This window comes from Melanaphis sacchari, unplaced genomic scaffold (assembly GCF_002803265.2).
Source record: "Melanaphis sacchari strain LSU unplaced genomic scaffold, SCAv2.0 Contig8_pilon_pilon, whole genome shotgun sequence".
NCBI classification, from domain to species: Eukaryota; Metazoa; Arthropoda; class Insecta; order Hemiptera; family Aphididae; genus Melanaphis; species Melanaphis sacchari.
The window spans coordinates 934709-957496 of record NW_020271635.1 but is presented as its reverse complement, the minus strand read 5'-3'; the positions used below and the strand labels follow the sequence as shown (position 1 = coordinate 957496).

General features: G+C 25.6%; 1 protein-coding gene across 1 annotated transcript in view; it reads left to right on the top strand.

The window, feature by feature from the left end:
• The window catches only part of LOC112602478, a 212066-nt gene that overhangs the window by 54594 nt on the left and 134684 nt on the right, over positions 1-22788 (top strand). The gene's annotated exons all lie outside the window — the stretch shown is intronic.

Sequence of the window (22788 nt, the reverse complement as noted above, 5' to 3'; positions counted from 1 at the left end):
ATAAAATATATACTAAATTAGTCATACATATTAGTATCTAGTAATTACTTGATGATTATGTCGTGATATATTAGCGCGTATATCATATTATTATTGAATTTGTGTTTTCCAATCGAGTGCTTCCAGTCCCCAAAAACTGTTGTATATTTTAACAAAATATCGCGAATACAAATTATTATATGGTTTCAATATATACTTATTGAGTATTTAGTATTTTTTGATTGATAATCATCGTTAGTGTAAATTATATTTAAAAATTGAATAATAAATTCGTGTGACGTATTTTAATTAGAAGTGTCAGATAGTATTTATTTATTATATAATCATATTATATTTATTCGATTGATTATAGAGCTATTGAATAAAATATTGCATACAAATTACAATTCATTGAGTGTACCAGGTAATTTATTTATTTTTGAGATTGTTTGGTGTTTCTTTAAGGATAATAAAATAAATCGCATTTAATTTAAAACGTTGTCAGAAAATTAAAACAAAATTTTATGATTATTGCATTATGCACAACTATATATTTCAATATAATAGCTTCGTATTTTTGTGTAAGTTTACATTTTACATATTATTATCACCTACGTTTTAGGATGTGTCTAAAAATTTTATATTTTTGTAAGATTGATGATTTATAAAAGATTACATTTTTATTTTTACTAACTAAAATACTTGAAATATTTTAGTTGTGACAGACATGTTCTAAATAATACAATTTTCATATTTTTATTGGGTGTTTTTTGTATTTCACAGATGTGTTGAATGTTAATATTCAGAAAATACAATAAAAATATCATTGATTATAATAATTGTTAAAGTTACTTATTATTTATAATGAATTTATATCAAACTGTAGTATAATATCAGTTATTAATGTAGAATTTTTTTTTTTTTTTTGAGGTTTTTTTAATAAAAAAATATATAATATATATACGATTTAAATAGGTGCCTTAAGTATATTCATAATAAATTTCTGGGTACTAGTTATTAAAATTTTTATAATAAATAACCAGTTATTTTTTTTTTCAACGATAAAAATAAAAACAAATAAATTCAGTTTTACACTGATTTCTCTCGCTCTCTCTCTTTTTCTCATATTCATCTCTTTCTTAGTGATTTAATGTTTTAAACGCTTAAATAAAATGTAAATTGTAAATACTGTTTACTACTCAATATCAAAATTATAAAATTAAATAATCTAAATGTGCAAATAATTTTCAAAATAACATTGAAGTTGAAACTAGCTGAGACCAAAATAAATATTATAATGTCAGCTCAGATTGTTATTATCTGTGCCAGTCTGTAGTATGTGAATGATTGACGTAATCGAGCGGGATATAAAATAAATCACCTTTTCCGTTGTGGCGTGGTTTTGTAATCCAATCCTTTTTTTCACTTTCTTTCTTCAATTTCACTGAGTTTTTTTTTTATCTCGCTAACAGTTACAATATACGTTCGTGCTGTGAGCATGTTCGGCCAAGGGTCGAATTTGTTCAATTTCCTGGGGGACCGGGATGTTCTCAAAACAGCGATAGAAAATGACACATATCTCTTCTCTCTTGGTGTACAATATATTATATTGATGTAAGATATACTTTATTAGTTTTTTTATTATTATTTTTCGTCACAAGAACTAGAATGACATTTTTTTTTTTTTTAAACGAACCGACAAACGTCAAACAACATTTTTTCTTATCTTCACGGTTTTCGGTAAGGGTGAAAATGTAATAATGGCACTCATCGTTACCGTTTTCATAAAATTCAGAACTATTGTGACACACATGGTACTATGGAATATTCCCCGGGACTGTTTCTTTTGATTTGCACTTTGACTTTCATCCCCCGAAGAGCTCTTTTTTTTTTTTTGTCGATTTGATAGGTTCAATTTTAAGATCGAGTTTACTATAATATAATATACGTAAAATGGCCGATGACCTAAAGATAATGGCGATACCTGTTATGTTAGACCATCCTCTTTGTTGTAAACAGTTTAGTTTCTAAAAAATACATAATATATTGTATATTATATAAAATTAGAAAATTCTTTGCATGATATATCTATATATATAGTTGAATTTACTTAATGTGTATGTAAATATGTATCTACGTATCTATTTCTCCTACATAATTTCAATGTATTATATTTTGAGTATTTTAACAGTGCTTTATTTACGATAATATACTATTTATTTCTGTATAACTATATCTCTTTGTCAAGAGATCATCTACTGCAGTTATTATTGTTTATTTTCCGTGCTATTAATATTCTAGCAAATACCTATTATCATTAACTACTTTTAAAATGTATTATCAAATTTTATAATATATTTAGATTGATTATATATGGTGTATAATTTACCTATGTATGGTGATTGATGTTTACTGTTTAATATATTGTTTGGCATCAATATTCACCCGTTGTACGTACTGCATGTCTCAATATACGCGATAGGCTTAAAACAATTATCTAAATATGCTTAGAAATGTACTGTTACCGATGAGGAATCCATTTCATATTTAAATTATTTACTTCATTAATTGCTCCTGTTTAATATATTTTGTGAAAATCCAAATAATTTACCCATAAATACCATTTATTACTATTAAAAACTATACTATGTACTTCTGAAGTTTTATATAATAAACCTTAATATTCACTATATATTATATTTCATAGATTTTATTAATAACTATAATATTACTTTCAATTAATCATTGACATATTAAACTATATAGTAATTATAGCCATAATGGCTGGTATAAAAACCACAACTTAGTTTAAATTGTAGGTATATGCCTTGGTATCAAATAAACGTATTATTATTATTATTATAAATATACCTATATAATGTAATAAACCTTTATGTTTCCTACAGATATTATACTATCATATTTTTATTTTATTTATATCATACAATTTATCTATTATATTTTATGATATTACATTACATATTAGTTCTATATAATATATGTATAAATACGTTTATATTGGTAAATTATACAAATTATAGATAATTTTTTAATAATAAAAAGTTTTTAAATAACAAAAAAATCAGAATTATTCTAAATTTAGTTTTTGTGTATATTGTAATTTATTTAATTTAATGTAAGTATTTCTTCAAAAAAATCAAATTTTTGTCTCTTAATATTTTGCAGTTTTTATTTAATATACTTATACTCACCAGTTTTGATTACAATAAAATTATAACGATAGAAAGGATGAGGGAGCGATTTCAGTTTTTTCAAGGTGAAATTGAATTTATATCACATTAGTTGTCCCCCTAATAATTTGTTTAAATTATCTCTAACATGCGCATAAGAAGGACATTATTTATAATACTTCTCTATCTCGTCAGTTGTCTTAAGTATAATGATGAATGGATGTTTTGGAAAGTTTAGCCACCCACAAATATTAAATCCGTAACCCTCGTCTCTACCATAGATCATAAAGGGTTAATATCAGAAAACACCATGATACACATCCTAAAGGGTTGTTACCAAAACTTTACCAATAAACATGAGACCTGGGGCATCATACACCCTCTTGATGTTATTACTAATGGTTGTGGTGTGATTAAAAATCGAGAGCTAATTATGTAAAAAAAAAAAACGGAGAATATGGAACGAGTGGATTATCTTTGGTAAATTCTAATTTGACAAAAGTTTTTTTTAAATCGTTGTCCTTAAATTATTCTTAGTTGTTTTTAATACACCTTAAATATACATGTTATTATAATTATGGTTTACGTACCAAATATCATTAAAAATTTGTTTAAATTTACAATTGAAAAAGTACTGTTTGATGCTATTTGGATTCAACTACTATTATGTGTTAAGTTTGAAACATTTTTTTTTTTAAGATAAGATATTTAATATTTTTTTTTCAAACATATCATTTATGTAGTATTTAAATCGGTGTACCTACAAGAATTTTTTTATCATAATCATTTTAAAATAACTTCTGACTTGAGCGCATAAATGCGTTGATTAAATTATTTTCCATTTTAATCATTTACGTGCATAATTAGTTGTATAAGCGATGTTAGGTTTCTAGTTGAATATCAAGTGGTTTAATTATAAATAATATTCAGTATCGATCAACGTTAAATATTAAAATACTGTTACATATTTGTGTACGAGTAAATTAAATAAATACAATTATTTTTTTAACTAAAAATTTAATGAAGTCTTATATAATAAGTAATAGCTAATAATATATATCAACCTTGTTGATATACTTACTATTTATAAATTGTATATACCTTTGTGTTATAGTTTGTTTATTTTGATATTTGAATTAAACATAATTAATTTTTAAATGCAATCAAGAGGTATTTGAACGTATTTCATAATGATAAATTTTTGTCAATTAAATTATTTTGAAACATGAAGTGTAAATTATATCTAAAATACTACAAACTTATTACCTAATACTATACATATAGTTTAGTAAATTTGCAAAAAATATCTTATATATATATTTGTTTATTATAACATAATTTTAAATAATATTCAATTATTGAGTCAATTTCACTAAAACATAGTATTATAATATACTATTTAATATTATGTGGTAATAGTTATTTGATTGACGAAATAATATTTGATGAAATGTTATTGTAGAAACGTAATTTAAATTTGTGAATTCGAAATTCATTCGATTTATTTTAGGTATTGGGTAGTGAAACAAATGTAATACGTTTAAATGGGCATCCGTTTGAATGAAATGCATTTCAAATAATATATACGTGAGTGGTGACGAATTATTGGTGTGCGTAATGGCGGTCGTAATTTCAGTGCATTTCCAGATTGTATAGTCATTAGGTAAACTGCGGATTTCGTTTCCGGTCATTTTGCTGTGAAGACGATAAAAGAATGGTACAATGCAAGCAGGCAATTTCAAGGCCATTAGCTTTTCGAAATCGGCGAAAAAACATTCTTCGCATATATATTATATACATTCCGAAACTTTGTCGGCAATTCGTGCTTAGAATATCACTGAAAATACGAAACGATTGTATTCACGTAATACTATTAACTTAACACATGACTAAGACATTTTCATATACCTTGGTAAATTATACCTACAGGCTACAGTCAGAGTCATCCTAAAGTTTTTTTGGAATTAGGAGAAGACCAATGCAGGGGCCTTTATACCATCATAACACAAAATGAAAAATAATAAATAGTTTCTAACTGACCTGTTTTTAAATACCGATATAACTTAATAATAAAATAATAACACTCTGATAATTATATTTGCTGTACAACATTAAATATTATATTTAAATACTAAATATTATACAATTAGTAATCTAGAATATGTCTATTATATTCAATAATTGTTCATAAGTAATATCTTTAGTTACTGCCCGACTTTGCTATGTTACGTCGATACCTACTTGCAATAACAAATTTATACAAACAAATATGGATATTTTTATCATATAACTTCGTATTCGACACGTCGACAATAATAAATTATATAATTGAAGATAACTGAAAACATAGTATATTTAATACCATAAATTACAGAAAAATAAAAATGATTTCTATACGAAATTTCATAATGAAATATATTTTGACAATAATAGACTCTAATGGGTAATGTTGAGTCAACCCTATAATGAATGTGTTATTACCTGAATTACATACAAGTTCATATGGAATTTTTAAGGGGCCACCAGAAATAGTTCTAAAACAAGGCTTAGGATAAAATGGTTCCGTTGCTTCTCCTTTTCTGATTAGTCCTGCCTACAATTTACACACACATTTTTAATGTCGAATAATCATGTTATTTATCGGTTTTAATTTTATATAATTATGTTTGACTATTGAGCGTGTTCCAAAAATTAAGTTGAAGGTTTAAAAATTGATCGAACAACAAAATTCGTCTCTTTCGGTTTTCTGGGCTAAATTAAAATACCACCCGTGATGAATAATATAGAACCGACGGAAAGGGGGGTTGTGAGATAATAACAATGAGCACATTCTCTTAGCCGAGAAGAGACCCTTGAATGTTTTAATACTCTGGCCGGAGATTTAATTAGTTTTTCTCTGTGTGTTACGAAATGTTCTTTCCCCTTATAGTGCAAAACAACCGAAAAATATATTAAGAGATAAAGACTATTATTATGCGTATCATTTGTTTGAATGCATTTCCACAAAATGATTTGTTACACCCGGAAACATCTCATTTTTGACAAGATCAACAATTAGTTATGACGTGTGCGATGACACCGCGGTCAAATTATAAATATAATGCTTGATACTTTAAATTGGTTTGTTTATATCTAACATGGTTTTAATTTTAATTAGAGAAAAAAACTATTAAAACATTACGTTTTTTGTCCATCTAAATTATACAATGTCGTTATTGTAGATTATATTACTATAATTTTTCTTTAAAAAATGTATGAAATATCTATACGTGATAAATCTAATTTTTTGTTATTTCTGGTTATACATTTCCAACATATTATAACATAAAATCCAATTACTGTCTACATAAATTGAATTTTATCTGTAACAGGTTTAGACAATTTTTTATTATACCTTATTTTTTATATTATTTCAAATCGGTATGTTTTTGAGATAAATTATTTTTAAAGTGATACTTTTGAGTATTATACCTGTCTTTATTTTATTTTGCTGTGTAGATTTTACCTATTCACACATATTGTACACACACATATACTTACATGTATTTGTCACTGGTTTATTAGAATAGAGCAATGTTTTTAATATTGCTGTTTATTTTATTACTAAGTTCGCGCTAACGGTAATATTGTCGTATTCACATATATCATTATTACCTTTATATTATCTTTAACGAATGGTTTTAAAGTACTTAACATTTTATTTTCCCAAAACTGTGGACAAAGATTAAAAGATTAAAAAAAAAATAAGAACAAAATATATAAATTAGCATTTTTATTTTTTAATAACCCATTTATCCATTTGACGTTTGTCATTTGTTGTAAAAAGAAAAATGCATAAAATATGTAACCAAATTCATTGATTGATTTAGTGATAATTATAATGTACTGACTTTTATCTTGTCAAACTCAGTAAACCTTGAAAGTTTATTTAAATCTACTGAAGTTTTACTTACATACAAAATATGTTTTTAATTATACCATTAAATGTTATGTACATAGAGCTAATATCATAGTAATTTATGAAATATAAAGAATATAATATTTAATATTAGAATAGTTAGTCAGAATATAGTTTTAATTTATTTCATATCTATAATTTTAAATCAAATTCAATATTATGTTTATACCATAATTACTATTAAATAAATATATTTCTATATATATATATATATATAAAAAAAAAAAAAATTCGAGTTAAACAATTTCAAAACTTATCTCTGTTATATTGGAATCTATAATCGTATCTATGAGGTCACGTCTAAAACAGTAGAAAACAAGTATTGTTTCGTTAAATGGTTATAACATTTTTGGCAAATTAAAAGTACAACTTTTTAAACAAGATCATGAACATTTTTTAATTTTGATTATTGTTATCAAACTAGTTTAAACTGTTCATTTGATGTTTATCGAGGGTTTACTTGTAATTAATTCACCCTAGACATAGAGAAAATTAAAATAAAGACTGAATCGTTCGCCGCAATTGATCAAAACTGAGCAAATATTACACAGTTAATGCGTTTAGCCACTCGAATTAAGGTCAACAATTGTATTGACATGAATTCGTCAAAAGAACGATAGACTTTTATCTTAATTATCAGTGGGTATATTAAATTAGATTTGTATTGGCTGTATTATTGTTTTTGTTTTTTTTTAATATAAACAAGTAAATAGAAAAATGAATAAAGTAAAATATTTAAAGAAAAAAATGTAATTTTTTGTGTTATATGGGCGAACAATTTTTTTTTAGGACATATTTAATTGCTTATTTTTATTTTTTTTTGTGCAAAAGTGCTTTTTTTTAAATCTATATTTGTTGATTTTTAGTGTATAAAAATTCTTGATCTACTAATAATTCATAAAATACTTCTATAAAATTTCACCCTGTCCACGTATTTATCGTTAGGTTTTTAAGCCTACAGGTATCAAAGGTATCAATATTCTGTATAGACGCAAGGTTTACATTTGCAATGAAAAAAATTAACTGAATATATGTTTTTTTTTCATTGATTCTCTTTCAAACAGTAAGTTACAGCTCTTTTGTTTAATGGACTTATGCCAACTACCGAGTGTCTCTGTGTGTGTATGCAAAAGTAAATAAAAGTCGGTTATTATTGCCACTCCGGATGGTGTTGTATTATTTTTGGCCAAAATCCAAAATAACGTCACACGTTTATTCCAAACGTCGCTGAAGTGATTCGTTTGTTTGTGATAAAAAAAAAAAAAAAAAATTGGAAAATATATTTGTAGATACTTATATATATTTAAATCGTGTCAATCATCGTTTTTTTGTCGGTTCTATGTAAAAAAAAAGATAACTACATTATGTTTGTGTATATTGGATCGTCTTTTTATTTTTTTTTTAAGCCTCCACATTAATAGTATATACTTATATACACATTGAAAGCCTGCAAAACAAATCATAAATTTAAATTTAAAAATAATACATTTTTTTTATTAGTAGGTACTTCAAAGTTCAAAATATAATTGTTGTTTATTAATCGCATTTCAATTACATTTATTGTTATAAGATAATAATGACTATACAATATGAAATCTAAAACAAAAATTTGTTTAAATTAGAGTTTTTTAAATCTATTATTATTATAATAATATTATTGAGATTTATGGAAATCAATATTCTTTAATTTTATTACTAAAAATATATATCTGATAGGTATATTAACATAATAAATTCAATAAATGAAATGTCATGTGTGCATTAAACATAATTTAACATTAAAAAAAAAAAAAAAAACAATTTTTATTTATTATTATTTTGTAAAAGTCATTAATATATGTGTACAAATGTAGATAATATAACGTTTAAGCTCTTTAACTCATAAATCAAGAATTGAACATAAAAATAATTAATTATTCACAATTGGTTATCTCCAATACAACATTCATAAATTATGTATAAAAATTATTTTGTTATTAATAGTTTTGACTTTATAGGTTATTGTATTGATGAAACATAAAAATTAATTTCAATTAATGTTAATATACATATAATAAAATATATTTATTTACTGTATATTTTACATACATAGTAGTCATTCATAGTAATACATTTTATTTGACAAAAACAAAAAACATTTATTTGTGGAACTGAACTAATATTAGTTGTTTGTAAAATATTAATATTTATTATTTTATCGTTTGTTAAACAACTTAAAAAATAAATAATTCAATACCTTATTATTCTGTTTTTATTTTATTATTAATAAAACATATTAGATATTTCCTATCATCAAATTGATTTTTCCAGTTATTTTTGTTTTTGTGCTATAACTACAAAATTAATAGCATCCCAATTTTACGAAGACAAATCAAATATATTTTATTCTAGCTAAACTAGCTAAATAGCAAATGTTGTGTAGTTATACTTAATTTTTTTCATTCTATTTACAGAAAAACATCTTATATTTTACTACAATTTTGTAATAGCTTAAAGTTATATCGAGTTATAGATAAGTTACAACTAATAACTATAAAACTGTAATGAGTTTCTATACATTACATTATATTATTACAAAATGTTAAATTAAATATACATTTAACCAATGAAACTGTTATATTTTTGATTTATTTTTTAATCAACTTACTAATGTATATAAACAAACCTTTTAAAAACCACTTTTTTCATTTTGAAAAATGTAAGAAAATGATTAAGCTAATGAACTTGTTAAACTAAAAAACTTATTAAAATAATTTGTATTCGGGAAACTTCATTTATATTTAATATGCACAGATTAATTGCCTATTTTTATACATTTTAACATTATTTTTTTACTATTTTTTCGTTGTAAATTTATTTTCATACAAATTTCGATATTGTATACCTGTTATAGTTTTCATGTTAACTTTACAAACTGTATAGCGCTACTGTTAATTTTAAGCTATGCCTAGAGTTATTTCTTTTATTAGAAATTTATACTTATTATGATGAAATTTAAATTTCAGAAGTAACTATAATGAAAAATATCAATTGATTTATTTCTATATAATATTATTATTTCCTGAAACCATAAGTGTTTTATTTCAATGCAAATACGATATAATATAGGATTTTGTTTTGCAATATTTTCTTGGCACGTTTATACAATGCAAAAACCCGTTTGAACCACCCCTATACATAAAATTTGAATACCATTGATTTATGCGTCTGCACGAGTTCTATGTATTTATAAGTTTGTGTGCAATAGCGTTTCAATCGGAAATTAATAACCACAGACTACTGCATTCTGTATAGTGTTAAGATCAATATAGTAAATAAAATTGGTACAGTTTAATACTACTATATTTTATACTTAAAATATAAGCGTTTTTTATTTTTTAATTGCTTGTATAAAAATTAACGATACAAATAATTTATTTAAAATCTTAACAATGAAATAATAAAATAAATATATTAATGATTTTATACACACATCCAATTTTGGCGTTTGGTATGATAGGAAAAATGCATGTAATTACTTATGTATAAATTATGTGAATAATGTAGAAACATTATTTTTATAAAAGTTTGTTTTCATTTGTAATTTCACTTTCAGTTGAACTTTAGGGTTATACGAAAATTATAAAATGGTTTAATATTCACATTTTTAAATTTTTTTGTTTGATCTAAGACTTCAATGTAGTAGTTTTTTGCAAAAAATTACAATTATTTACCTAATTTTAATTTTTAAAATTATTAAAATAATTTATATATCATTTCCGTTGGTTTTAGAATATATATATATATTTTAATAGATTCAATTTGAGGTCTCAGAATGTTATACAATTCTGAAAGTTAATAATATTTTGCTAATAAATGTTTGATTGTTACATGGGTTCTATATGTAGAGAGAAAATTTTTGATTATTATAATATATAGCCACGGCAAACGTTGCCGTTTAGCTTGTCCAATTTTTAATCTTTTGAAATACAAGTTAATATTTTTTAGTGTTTTAACTTGCAAATGATAAAAATAATAATTGTTATTTTATTCAAATTTTGGATTGGATTTTTTTTTAAATGTACAATTAAAATGAAGAGTTTGAAGTATTTTATATTTTATATCAATAAATTCTTTTATGGAATATTTCTTTACTTATTTAATTTACAAATACGTCGCATTTGTTACCTACATTTATTTTTATAATGAACTTATATGTGACTAATATATCGCCAAAAATAAACTTATTGGTATTGGAATGACAATAATTTGATAACCATATATATATATATACGTATTATATAAAAGGTGATAACTAGCATGCTCTCCTTTCTTTCTTCTTTAATAATGTAGTTATTTAAAATCTAGTTTTAATATTTTTAAGTTTACTTAAAAATCATGTTATTTAAATTATTTAAATTTTATGTATTTACCTTTGAATGTATCGTATTAAAATTGTGTATTACCGCAGGGAACTTATCTTTAAGTAGTATAAAATATTAAGAATTTGAAAGTATATTTAAAAGACAAATACATTAACATTTTAATTAATTCATTATTAAATGTGAAAATAAATAGGGTTTGACATGCTTGGTGAATATTATGTATAATAATTCTCATTTAAACGAACTATATTATATGTTTGTCAAAAACAGCACACGTATAAAATATACATTGTGCAGTAAATATCGTATTTTTGCAAAATAAAAAACTACCACTACAATGTATTTATTATTACAAGCATCCGTCTAGTATAAAATAATATGATTACATAATCTTAACTCGTATGTATAAAACACGTCAACACCTACGCAATATACGCATCACTATCGTTTGAAACTGCAGAAGCTGCAGATGTACACGGTAGACGGTAGCCAATTATTGCACTCGTTTGCATGCCGAATTCTAAATATATGTGTGTAAGGTATAATAATAAAAATAGGCGACATAATTTAGTTTAAAATTAAATAACCATCAAAGTGTTTATTATTATTATTTTTGTTCGTTCTTCAGTCGAGGCTCATTGAGTCCGATTTTACGGGGATGGTAGTGTTATTTCCGCATCTTCAAAAGATTTGCGCATTAAAAATGTATGGCAGCCGCGTCTCATACGAAGTATAAATTACTCGAGAGAATGTTTTTTTTATTCCCCCAAACGCAAACGTCCGCGGTCTATCGAAGATCAAAAGCCGGAAGTATATAATAAAGTCCCTTGCACATATTATGTATTGGTACCTACGCGTATAAACGGTTGAACTGGACACGGTCGAATAAGCGCCTGATGATGATATTATAATACTGTGCGACTGGCCGGAGGCTGTTTTATAATATTCAAAATTTGTCCTAAGTATATTTAGTTACTTAAAGGAACGGCTTTCTGTGGGGTGAAATATTTAGTGTGCTATAAAATGTAATAATATAAGCGTTATTATGCTATAAATGTATATTGTGCACTACCGTAACATAGTTATATATTATTACATGTTTGGTACTTGCTCGTGGGCTAGCAATAATTTTTTAAGTTTCTAAAAACTTAAGCAGTTAAGGCGAGATCAAAAGAAAAAAAAGTTTATAATTCGATTTATTTTTAATTTTTAGATGAAGTTTTTCTCTGGTGTATTTTTAAATCGAGTTATGTTTATGTTTTTCTCCGTTAAATTATCGAAATAATATTTTCATAATCTTAAATAACGAACGTTTTGTGATGGTGCGTACTATAAATATCTATAATTACACCTATAATTATTATTTTTTACTGACATCGGCATATAATATGGTTCACGTATACATTAACATGCAAAAATATCAATACATATTTCAATTATTTATAAATTTAAAAATCAAAGTGTTGTATTGTGGCTGCAATTTAAATTATATTAAATTTAAAATTACAATTCAAGTACTATACGGAAATTAAATAATATCAGTATTGAATGTAAAAAAACACAAGTAGTATATAAATCCGTTTAACAGTCAGTGAACATTAAATTATATTTCGTACATTATTAAAATTTTGTTTCGGGGAGATATATTTCATTTTGATAAGTTATAGGGTGTTTAATTTATATTTTTGTAATTTGATAATTTATAATGAACTGTTGAATACTTGTTACGTCTCTAATACTTAAAATTGAACCCAGCATAATATGAATATGTTATGTATTATTTTTACCTCCGTACACTTTCCATTTGTTTGCGTTTATATTGTTTTATGTTAAAAGTTAAAACTTATTTGTCTCAGCCAACGCATATAATAGAAAAATATATATTATATATGCATTTAACCAATATTTGAAACACATACAGTCGTCGCGTTATAATAAGCGCTTGAGTCTCATAATTAACTGCACTTATTCTTATATTCACAATATAATTATAAAAAATTGTCTTGTTTTTCATCCGAAGTCGATTTATTCTACTTTTACTCACAAGACGACGATGGTAATAATAATAATAATAATAATAACAATAATAAAATGTTTTTTACTTCCCCGTGTGCAGTGTTTTATATATATTACTATATATAATGGCATTTCACGAAACTCAAACGGAATTCCATCTATTCTCTCGCATTGTACCTGTATACGTACATACATATGGTAGAGACTAGAGGCGTATTATACGCGCTTAGAATGTCAAACATCCGTGTACTTCGTCGTCCGGTCGGCGGCTTCTCTTTTGAAACAAACATTTTTTCCGTTGCTCTTACCGACTGATTTTCTAGAAGTGAAATATAATATACATACGTCGCATTTGAGTTCAATATATTATTATTATTACTATTGTTGTTCTTGTTGTTGAAGTTGTGTACGGATACGCGCAGATGATATATAACGAAATAAAAGGCTACGAACAGTCGTGTTTTTCCCACGTCGAAAGTTGCCGCATTCAGATTCCGTGACGCAGCCGATGACCATAAATTTTGTTTCCTCGCAACCGTGACACCGGGGAACGTCATTATCCGCGAATGTGTTCAAACCACACCCTTCGTGGTATATACCTATAATACCACATGGTTAGATAACGATTGGTCTATTGTCTTTTGTTAAATTTCCTACGACCATTGTTAAATTTTTCTATGTGTGTTTTATTTTTATTTTTTATTTATTTTTTTTGTCAACTGTGTTAACACACGGTAATATAATATAATATAATTTCATATGATATAAAAATATGTTTAGGGGACTTGACGACTTTGTTTGTATTTTGGGCTTTTTTAATGCGTACAACACCCGGTGTAGTTTTATCGTGCAGTGTTTTGCTGATAAAACGTTGACATATTATTTTTACAAGTCGTACGCGTCTATCCCAGGTGGGTAGCGTGATGTACTCTCAGTGGGGGTATATTCATAGTACGTATATACATTGCACATGTACTAAGCATTTAACTAAATATTTAGGTACCCATACGCGTATTCATAAATTATTTTTATAAGTAACATTAAAAGAAGTTTGAAACTTATATAATTATAAGTTATAAAAAGCTGTGGAGAAGACTTTCTCTACATTTTGGTGAAACACGATATAAAAAGTGAAATAAATTAATAAACTAAATTATTTTTTATTAATATATCTTTATAAGTTACATTAAATAATAAACTGGTAATATTGTGCTTATTCAAATAAATAAGATGGCGTAGAGATCAAATATTTAACTGTTGGATTTAGATAATATATATTATACATAGATATTTAGTTTATTGTAGGTACATGGAGCTATATATCGCACAGTAGTCGTTCATCGGGGGTGGATTACGATGTATAATATCCCAAAGCTGTTTGAAATAAACTTATATAATATATACGTCTTTGTGAGCTTATCACAGAAACTCGTGAATAAATATAATCATGGTTTATCTTCGTCAACACATCGCTTATGTACATTTATATACTAATATATATAAATATGAAAGCCCAGGTTTAACGTATTTTCGAAATATTTCACGTGTTGATGTTATTATATAACTGTTCTTCAGTCGAGCTGGTGTATTATAGATACGATAATAAATAATGATAATATAATATACCTAGGAATGTTGTCGTACTACTCTGTTTTGTATTAACATTAAATAGAATATATTTCATACAATAACATCACGAGGATTGTTCTGTACTGAATCCGTACTGCAAGACTGTCAATTTTCGTGTATTTTATAATTACAATATCGCATGTGCTGTGTACTCATAAATTCACATATTATAGTATTATAAAAGCATATACACGAGCGTCTCTATCGTAGTATTGTTATTATATAGATGAGACTCATTCGCTGTATTAATCGATTTTCGTAAGCTTCTTAAATGCACATTATATATACTCAAACATACACTCGCACAACTGACTTTAATTTGACAGAAATTTCATTTGAAATATATAACAAAAGACGTACAATAATAGTATATCTCATTTGCTGAAGAATCATGTATTATATATGTATAGATGGGTATAGTATCTTTTCCGGTTTTAATTACGCCTCGAGGGCTTAAATGAGTTAAGGACTAAATAATAATATATATTTTTTTCTTTTCCCTTTTTAACCAGCCCAACGAAAGTTTGGACGTTTTAATAAATCGGGTTTTCACCCTCTTTTATCACCGTGGCCGACGGACGACAATGACGGATTCGCACCGCGGTGTTTCGGTTTTCCTTTTTTTTCTAATGCCTATTATGATGACTGTTTGGGTCTGTGGTAATATTTCCACCTGGACGAACCGAAACACAGACCCTTCAAACGTAAACACCCACAAAAAAATTAAAATATTATTGATATTATTATTATATAGCAAAACCGTTGCAGGGTATTATATGAGAATAAGATATAAAATATCAAAATTAATTTTGCCGACTTATTTTTACATTTACTCAATAAAGAGAAAACTTTTCGGATGCGTTTTGAAATTAAAAAAAGAAGAAAATAATATAGTTATGCTGCATATTAAAAAGGTTTTTAATTTGTTTTTAAATTATAAAACTGTCGGCGGAATGACAGTTCAAGTAAATATTTATTAATAATTCTATCAGAATTTGCAAAGATTATGTATTCCTTTTATTTAATTACGTATTTAAGTACATTTTCTTAACTTCAAAGTTTCAAGAAGTATTTTGTAAACGTTTTTCAATATTAATAAATCAATTATTTAAACACAGTGCTTTCAGAATTTTCAAACAACTTACATATGTGTGTACTTTATTCGTTAAATATATGTATGCAACGTATACATTAGATAGTAATACTCACTTATACTACAACAAAATTACGCGGTTTTAACGCATACTGCATAGTATTATTTTTTTTAAGACTTTACTCTAAGTTTCCACTGTCAAAATAACTTTAGAGTAAAAATACTGATCGTATCTGTTTGTAAGTATAAGTGCGTATCTAAAAATCTAAAGATATTTATTATGATACCACCATATCCTAAGTGGTCATATAAATCTACAGTGGTGACTAACCTATTCAAGAAGAGTATATATAATTTGTATTTAAAACAATAATTTATAAATATTATTTCATAGTTCTAACCAGAATATATCAGAAATGTTATTTTTTAAATTAGAAAACATTTTATTAATTTGACTAAGAATTTGAAAATTGATATAAATAATTGTCAAATGTTTTAAATAAACGAAAAATTATATTTTATATAGGATGGTATTATTTATTTTATTTATTTACTTGTCACAGTATCGCTCAGTATTATTTCTAAGTATTTATAGTAAAAATTGTGTATGTTATACATGTATAACTTGATATGGAAGTATAATCAAATAGCAGTATGCATCTTTGTTCTAAATAGCTATATTACTAAATGAACTCCGTGACGTTTCTAAAATTAAAAATTTATTTTTAAATAAGAATATATAATAAGAAATAAAAACAATATCGTTTGATCTATACAAAATATTATTCCAAAAAATAAAATAATTTGTAGAATTAATCAATATCAGATTTAATGTCAAAAAATGAAAATTTATCACTATTTAAGACTTACTTGAAGTTTCACACTCGCGACTTTCTATACATATACATACACACACGTGTTATGAGTCCAAAATTCAAAATTTTAGACTTTTAAGATGAAGTGCTTTGGTACCGCAGACATATAATAAGCGCTCGTATAGTTTATTACAATCAAATAAAACATAATTCATAAGTAATAAATATAATATATCAATTAGGAGCACTCGTTTTTATTTTTTCTCCACAACCTAATAAGTAATAAGGAATATCCTTGCTAGTTGTTACACTCGAATGGTAATGTACACAATTATATAATATACTACGGTAATGCAAACAAAATAACTGTATATCAAAATGTGTTTTTTTTTCAAAAACTTATCATTATAGTTTTCCACTTCACCGCATCATCTTGCCATCATTTCAGCCACCACTTTCCGTGTGTTGCGTGCTCCTCCGGTCTTCGTTCACTCGTCAGGACACTAATCAAACAATACTGTCGCCTCCCACCAACGTGCAGGACCCCGGAGGCGGTTTTATCTTATATGCAGTTTACGCGTACAAATAACAACGTTCGGAACCATTAATCCTTTCCTAATGCACCTGACGATGAGCATATTTACATTAAGCCAACCCCTCCGGTAAAGTCCCAACGAGTTTTATGTCCGCTACTCACTCGACCCTCATCTACAACGCTGCCACCGCCACTATTTCTGTGTTTTTAAAAAATGATGATATATTATACATATATATATCTAAGTAATATATTTTAATATATATGCTATATAGAAGGGGTGGTCGACGTGAGCATGTTCGCGAATAAAATGAATAAATACATGAATAAAGAGCCAAAAATGTATAAATAAATGTTAAAAAAATTGATAATTTTTAATAAATGTACACTAAATAAATTAAAATTTACTAACAAAATAAGCACATTTTTATTGTATCAATATGACACAAGTTAGCTGATCATGAAATATAGCATAATATTATAGTATAATAGATCTTACAAAATGTTCTATATATTTTTCTTAACGTTTTGGAATTGTAAGTTGTTAAAATAAATAACGTAAAAATTAAATCATACATCCTTAATTTAAATATTAATATAATATATCTAATGATACATCTAAATATTATTAATATTCTATTTTTTATCTTAGGAGATATTATAGAAAAACTTGAAGGGTTATGTATCGAATTAAAGAGGTATAATATGATAAGTATTGACTGGATACTCTCAAACCAATTTAATTTAAAAATTCTGGATATCATATTATTCATATTCTACGAACAAAGTTAACGTAATTTTTCATGCAAATATATCTAGTTTATACAAAGAAATATAATTTCAATGAGGTCAATGGTTACTTTATTGAATGAACGATTCTTAAATCCATCAGTATTCTCAGTGCTTCTGTATACACGTTAAAAATGCTTTTGAATTTCATCAAAACCATTCAACTCTGTATTATTCTTTTTCAAATATGCTCTTATATTATTCATACTATAATATAGGTGAATTATTTTTATTATTTATGGCATTGTATAACGTATTAGTATAATATGATATTAGGTTATAATTCATAAATCAGAAATGGAAATATTCAACAGTTGTACCTACACATTTTTAAATTTATAAAATGAAAAATATTTTTTTTATAAATATTAAAACAAATGGTAATATTAATTTTCATTTTCAGTCAAAATATTTAATATTATTTATTAATAATATCATGTTTTACGATTATAATTTTCCTTTGCGTTTACTATGTATTTATAATACTACTACTTACTAGTACTATTGTTATGCTCTGTTCGACTAGTTATAATAAACCTTGAATTGTAATGTGTATTATATAGGTGTTATTCCAACTCGATATCGATATCGTTGGTTTTTAATAAGTTTCGATAAAAGGTGATAATTTTACGCATATTTATATGAATATATACGCTTATACAGTTTTAATGCATCATGTATTCACGATAGACGATCTTGATTTTATTATTATTGCTATTGGGAATTTATGATAAGTACGAGTATACCACTGTTTACGCTTCCTAAAGCATTTTTTTGTTGAAAAAGTCAATTATTAAATATTTCATGATACCGTTTCTTTCCGTGATACGCGTTGCACTAGTAACAAACTGCAATGAATGTATATTGTAGTTGATTCATAAACATTCACACACACACACATATATATATAAACATAAATATAATATAATATGTATAACTAAAATGAAATACGGTTGAGTGACTTTTTCAATTTCCCGCGCTCGCATCTTAAATATACAAGGAAAAAAGCTGTACAGCCGAAATCGCACTACTATACCTATACGTACATCGTACGCGTAGTAGCTGTAAACATCAAAGGGTTAGGTCGTTATTTTTGGTGTTCTTGGAAAGGATCCGCTTCGGCGAGTTGTATAATTTGTCTTCACCGTCACCGACGTGTAAACGACATTTTTTGAATGTTTGGAATGTTTGGCGACGACGCATAATATTATGATATATTATTGTATCGAATTTTCTCGTTAGGAAGTGAACACATTTTCGATATATTTTTTCATAACACGTGTAAATTATTACGTTGTATTATAATATTATAGTGACACGTAATAATAATATTATTACTAAACCTGTGACGACACAATAACACGTGAGTTTTACAGAACGATTACAATCATATAGTCTTTCGTATGGCTGCAGTAATACATTTTGTGTTTTTGTAACACTATATATTTTGATGATATAATATGATGTGCGAATTTATTATTATTATTATTATTATTTCCAAAGACAGCGTTTGAATAAGATCTTTTTTATTATTATTAACGTAATATCCGGACAATGCTAAAGTTCTGTTCGTTTCTGTTTATGTTTAAAAGCAAACACTACGTACATAAATATATTGTTAACACAAAAATAAAAATCCAAATATTATGTATACATATTATAAATATTAAATCCAGTTAAGCTCGTAGTTATGCACTCTTCAAAAAAACAATCAAGTCAAAATATTATATTTTTATTTTTTGTTTAAGACATATTAATTCACAATGCTCAAAATATATTGAGAAGTGTCTACATAAGATACATCTGGTATGTCTAATACTGAACGTGCATGCTTTAAATATAAATTGTACAATCGTATATGATAGTTAAAAAAAATATATATACTCGACGACAAGCGAGATTATCACAATCTATACGAAAACGTGTTAAGATATAACTGATTTATTTCAAACAAATAAATAATATTTTTGTTTTTAATCTTTATCGTTCTATATGAACGTGTGTGATATTGCGACTAGTAGACAATTTCTTATGAATGTACAATTCACAAAATATGATACTTTAATAAGAAAATCAATACATGAGGTAAATACATGTTAAAAATATTCTGTGCAATTATCTATATTTACCAACAATCTTGGCATTTCTTCTTGGCACGTTTAACTATAAATACGCAACTATTTGTTTTTACATTTGTAAACATTTTATTTTAATCAAAGTTACTCTTGATATTTTGTATACTTGGCTTGAAAATTATGTACTTGATTATAATTTTTACGACATAATTTGATTTGATCAGAGATCATACTAAAATTACTATTAACGACTATAATCAACAATTAAAAGAAGAAAAATATAAAAAATTTAAGAAAAATCGCCTTATTATATTTTATCACATTAAATCCACGCATTATGTCTTAAACTCTTAACATCGTTAGTGCACCATTGAGGTTTTCTAACATTTGCTATCCGAAAGATTATTCTGTTTTTTTTTTTTTTTTTGTTTTATATTGTTTCTAGTTTTCTATTTGTCTGGTGATTGACGACCTAGCCTTGGTCGATTAATCTTGTTGGGCCCAACTGCAGCCTCCCATGAGGATATTTTCAAACTAGTAGTTTACTGGTCTATAACTAGGTGATACGTAGGCTATATTATATAGGTTTTTACTGGATTTTTCTTGTTTTAATATTACTTATTTATATAAATATATATTGCTCCATACATAAAAATTAACTTAAAACGCTGTACAGTATATTTTACAAATTGAATTACAAACGCAAAAGATCTGGTTTCTAAGTAATTAAATACTTGTTTATCAAAATAATTATTTTCATATTTTCTAACACACTGTCTTAGATATGGTATAAAATTGTAACAAGTGTTTTCGACAAAATGTTTATAAACTTTTAATGTATTGCGATACATTTTTTTCTGGGTTTCTACTAATAAGCTTTTTGCTGTCGCTTTTGACATTATTGATGGAGTTCAACATTTCACTACTGCCTCCCTATTGCGTCCATGCCATTTTTCAGTTATTTTACAAAGCAATCGTTTGTCTATGTTTCAATTCGTCCAATTACTGTGGCCAAAATTTTCGTTTTTTTCTTATTCTGAATTTTTACATTGCATAGGTACCTTTTTTTCTTACACTGTTTTCGCCCACGTAATTATTCCATCATCCTACCTCTCAATAAAATAGTAGCACAGAGATTTTCAAAGATTTTACGACTATGTCCTTAATAAGACTAATTGCGGTTTTGTCCTGTCGCAAGACAGGTATTTCCCCTTTTGGAAGTCCATACAAATGACATGTATAAATAGATATTGATTTATAAAGATCTTACATTAAACCGTCAATTACTATCATTAATTGGCAGATTAAAAGTATTCAATTAATAAAATATAGTATTATAGTACAATTATTTTGACCATATATTTTTTTCCTTTTGTAAATTTTAACAAAATTGCAACCTAAAATAAAATTATAAATTTATCATGATTTTTTTTTTTTTTTTTGTTGATTTTTTTAAATGCAATCTAAAATCTATACCGCTTTGGCACAATAAGTAGATGTGATACAGATTAGCTATACACAAATTATTAAAAAAAAAAAACCATATCTTTAATAACATTTAAACATAATATGTGACATTTTTGAGGAAAGCAGTCACCCATTAGTAACACTTTCATTTACTATTTTACTTTTTTTATCATGATTTAAACAAAATAATTGTCAATTTGTTATGTTACTAATAATTAACTGTATTTTTCATAACCATTTTGAAAATGATCTAATAAAGTGAATATAAAACTGTACTTACACTAAGATTAATTAATTGTTCAAGTAATTACTATCATACTTTATTAAATAACGATGTAGCATAATATTTAGTAAATTATTTTTAGTTCAATAGTATGATTATACGTGTGTTGAACTTTTGTAAGAGGTTTTCTTTGACGAACTAGCTATGTTGTTGTTTCTTGTTTACTTCGGCAACAATAATGTCCCCTTTTTACAAATTCAATGGATACTACGGTTCATTGGCTTTAGCCCTTACTCATTCCTCTAAAAATTGCACAAGAATGTATTTGCTTCAATACTTTCTACCCTTCATGATTACGCGTTGGTGATAAAATTCTCAATGTTACCTGGATTTATATATAGATATAAATATGTATTAAAAACTTTTCTTTCAGTCAATTATGTAGTAGGTCCTATATAATAATGTCACGTTACTACATCTTATTTTCAAAAATTCGAAATGTAGGTATTCTATATTCTTTTTAGTTATTAATAATCAAAAAAATATAATTGTTTTGATATCATTAAAATATAACTAATTTTTTCATTAGTCTATTATAAAGGTACAATCTCTATTATTTCCACATCTAAAAATATTTTCGAGAAGTGTGTTATG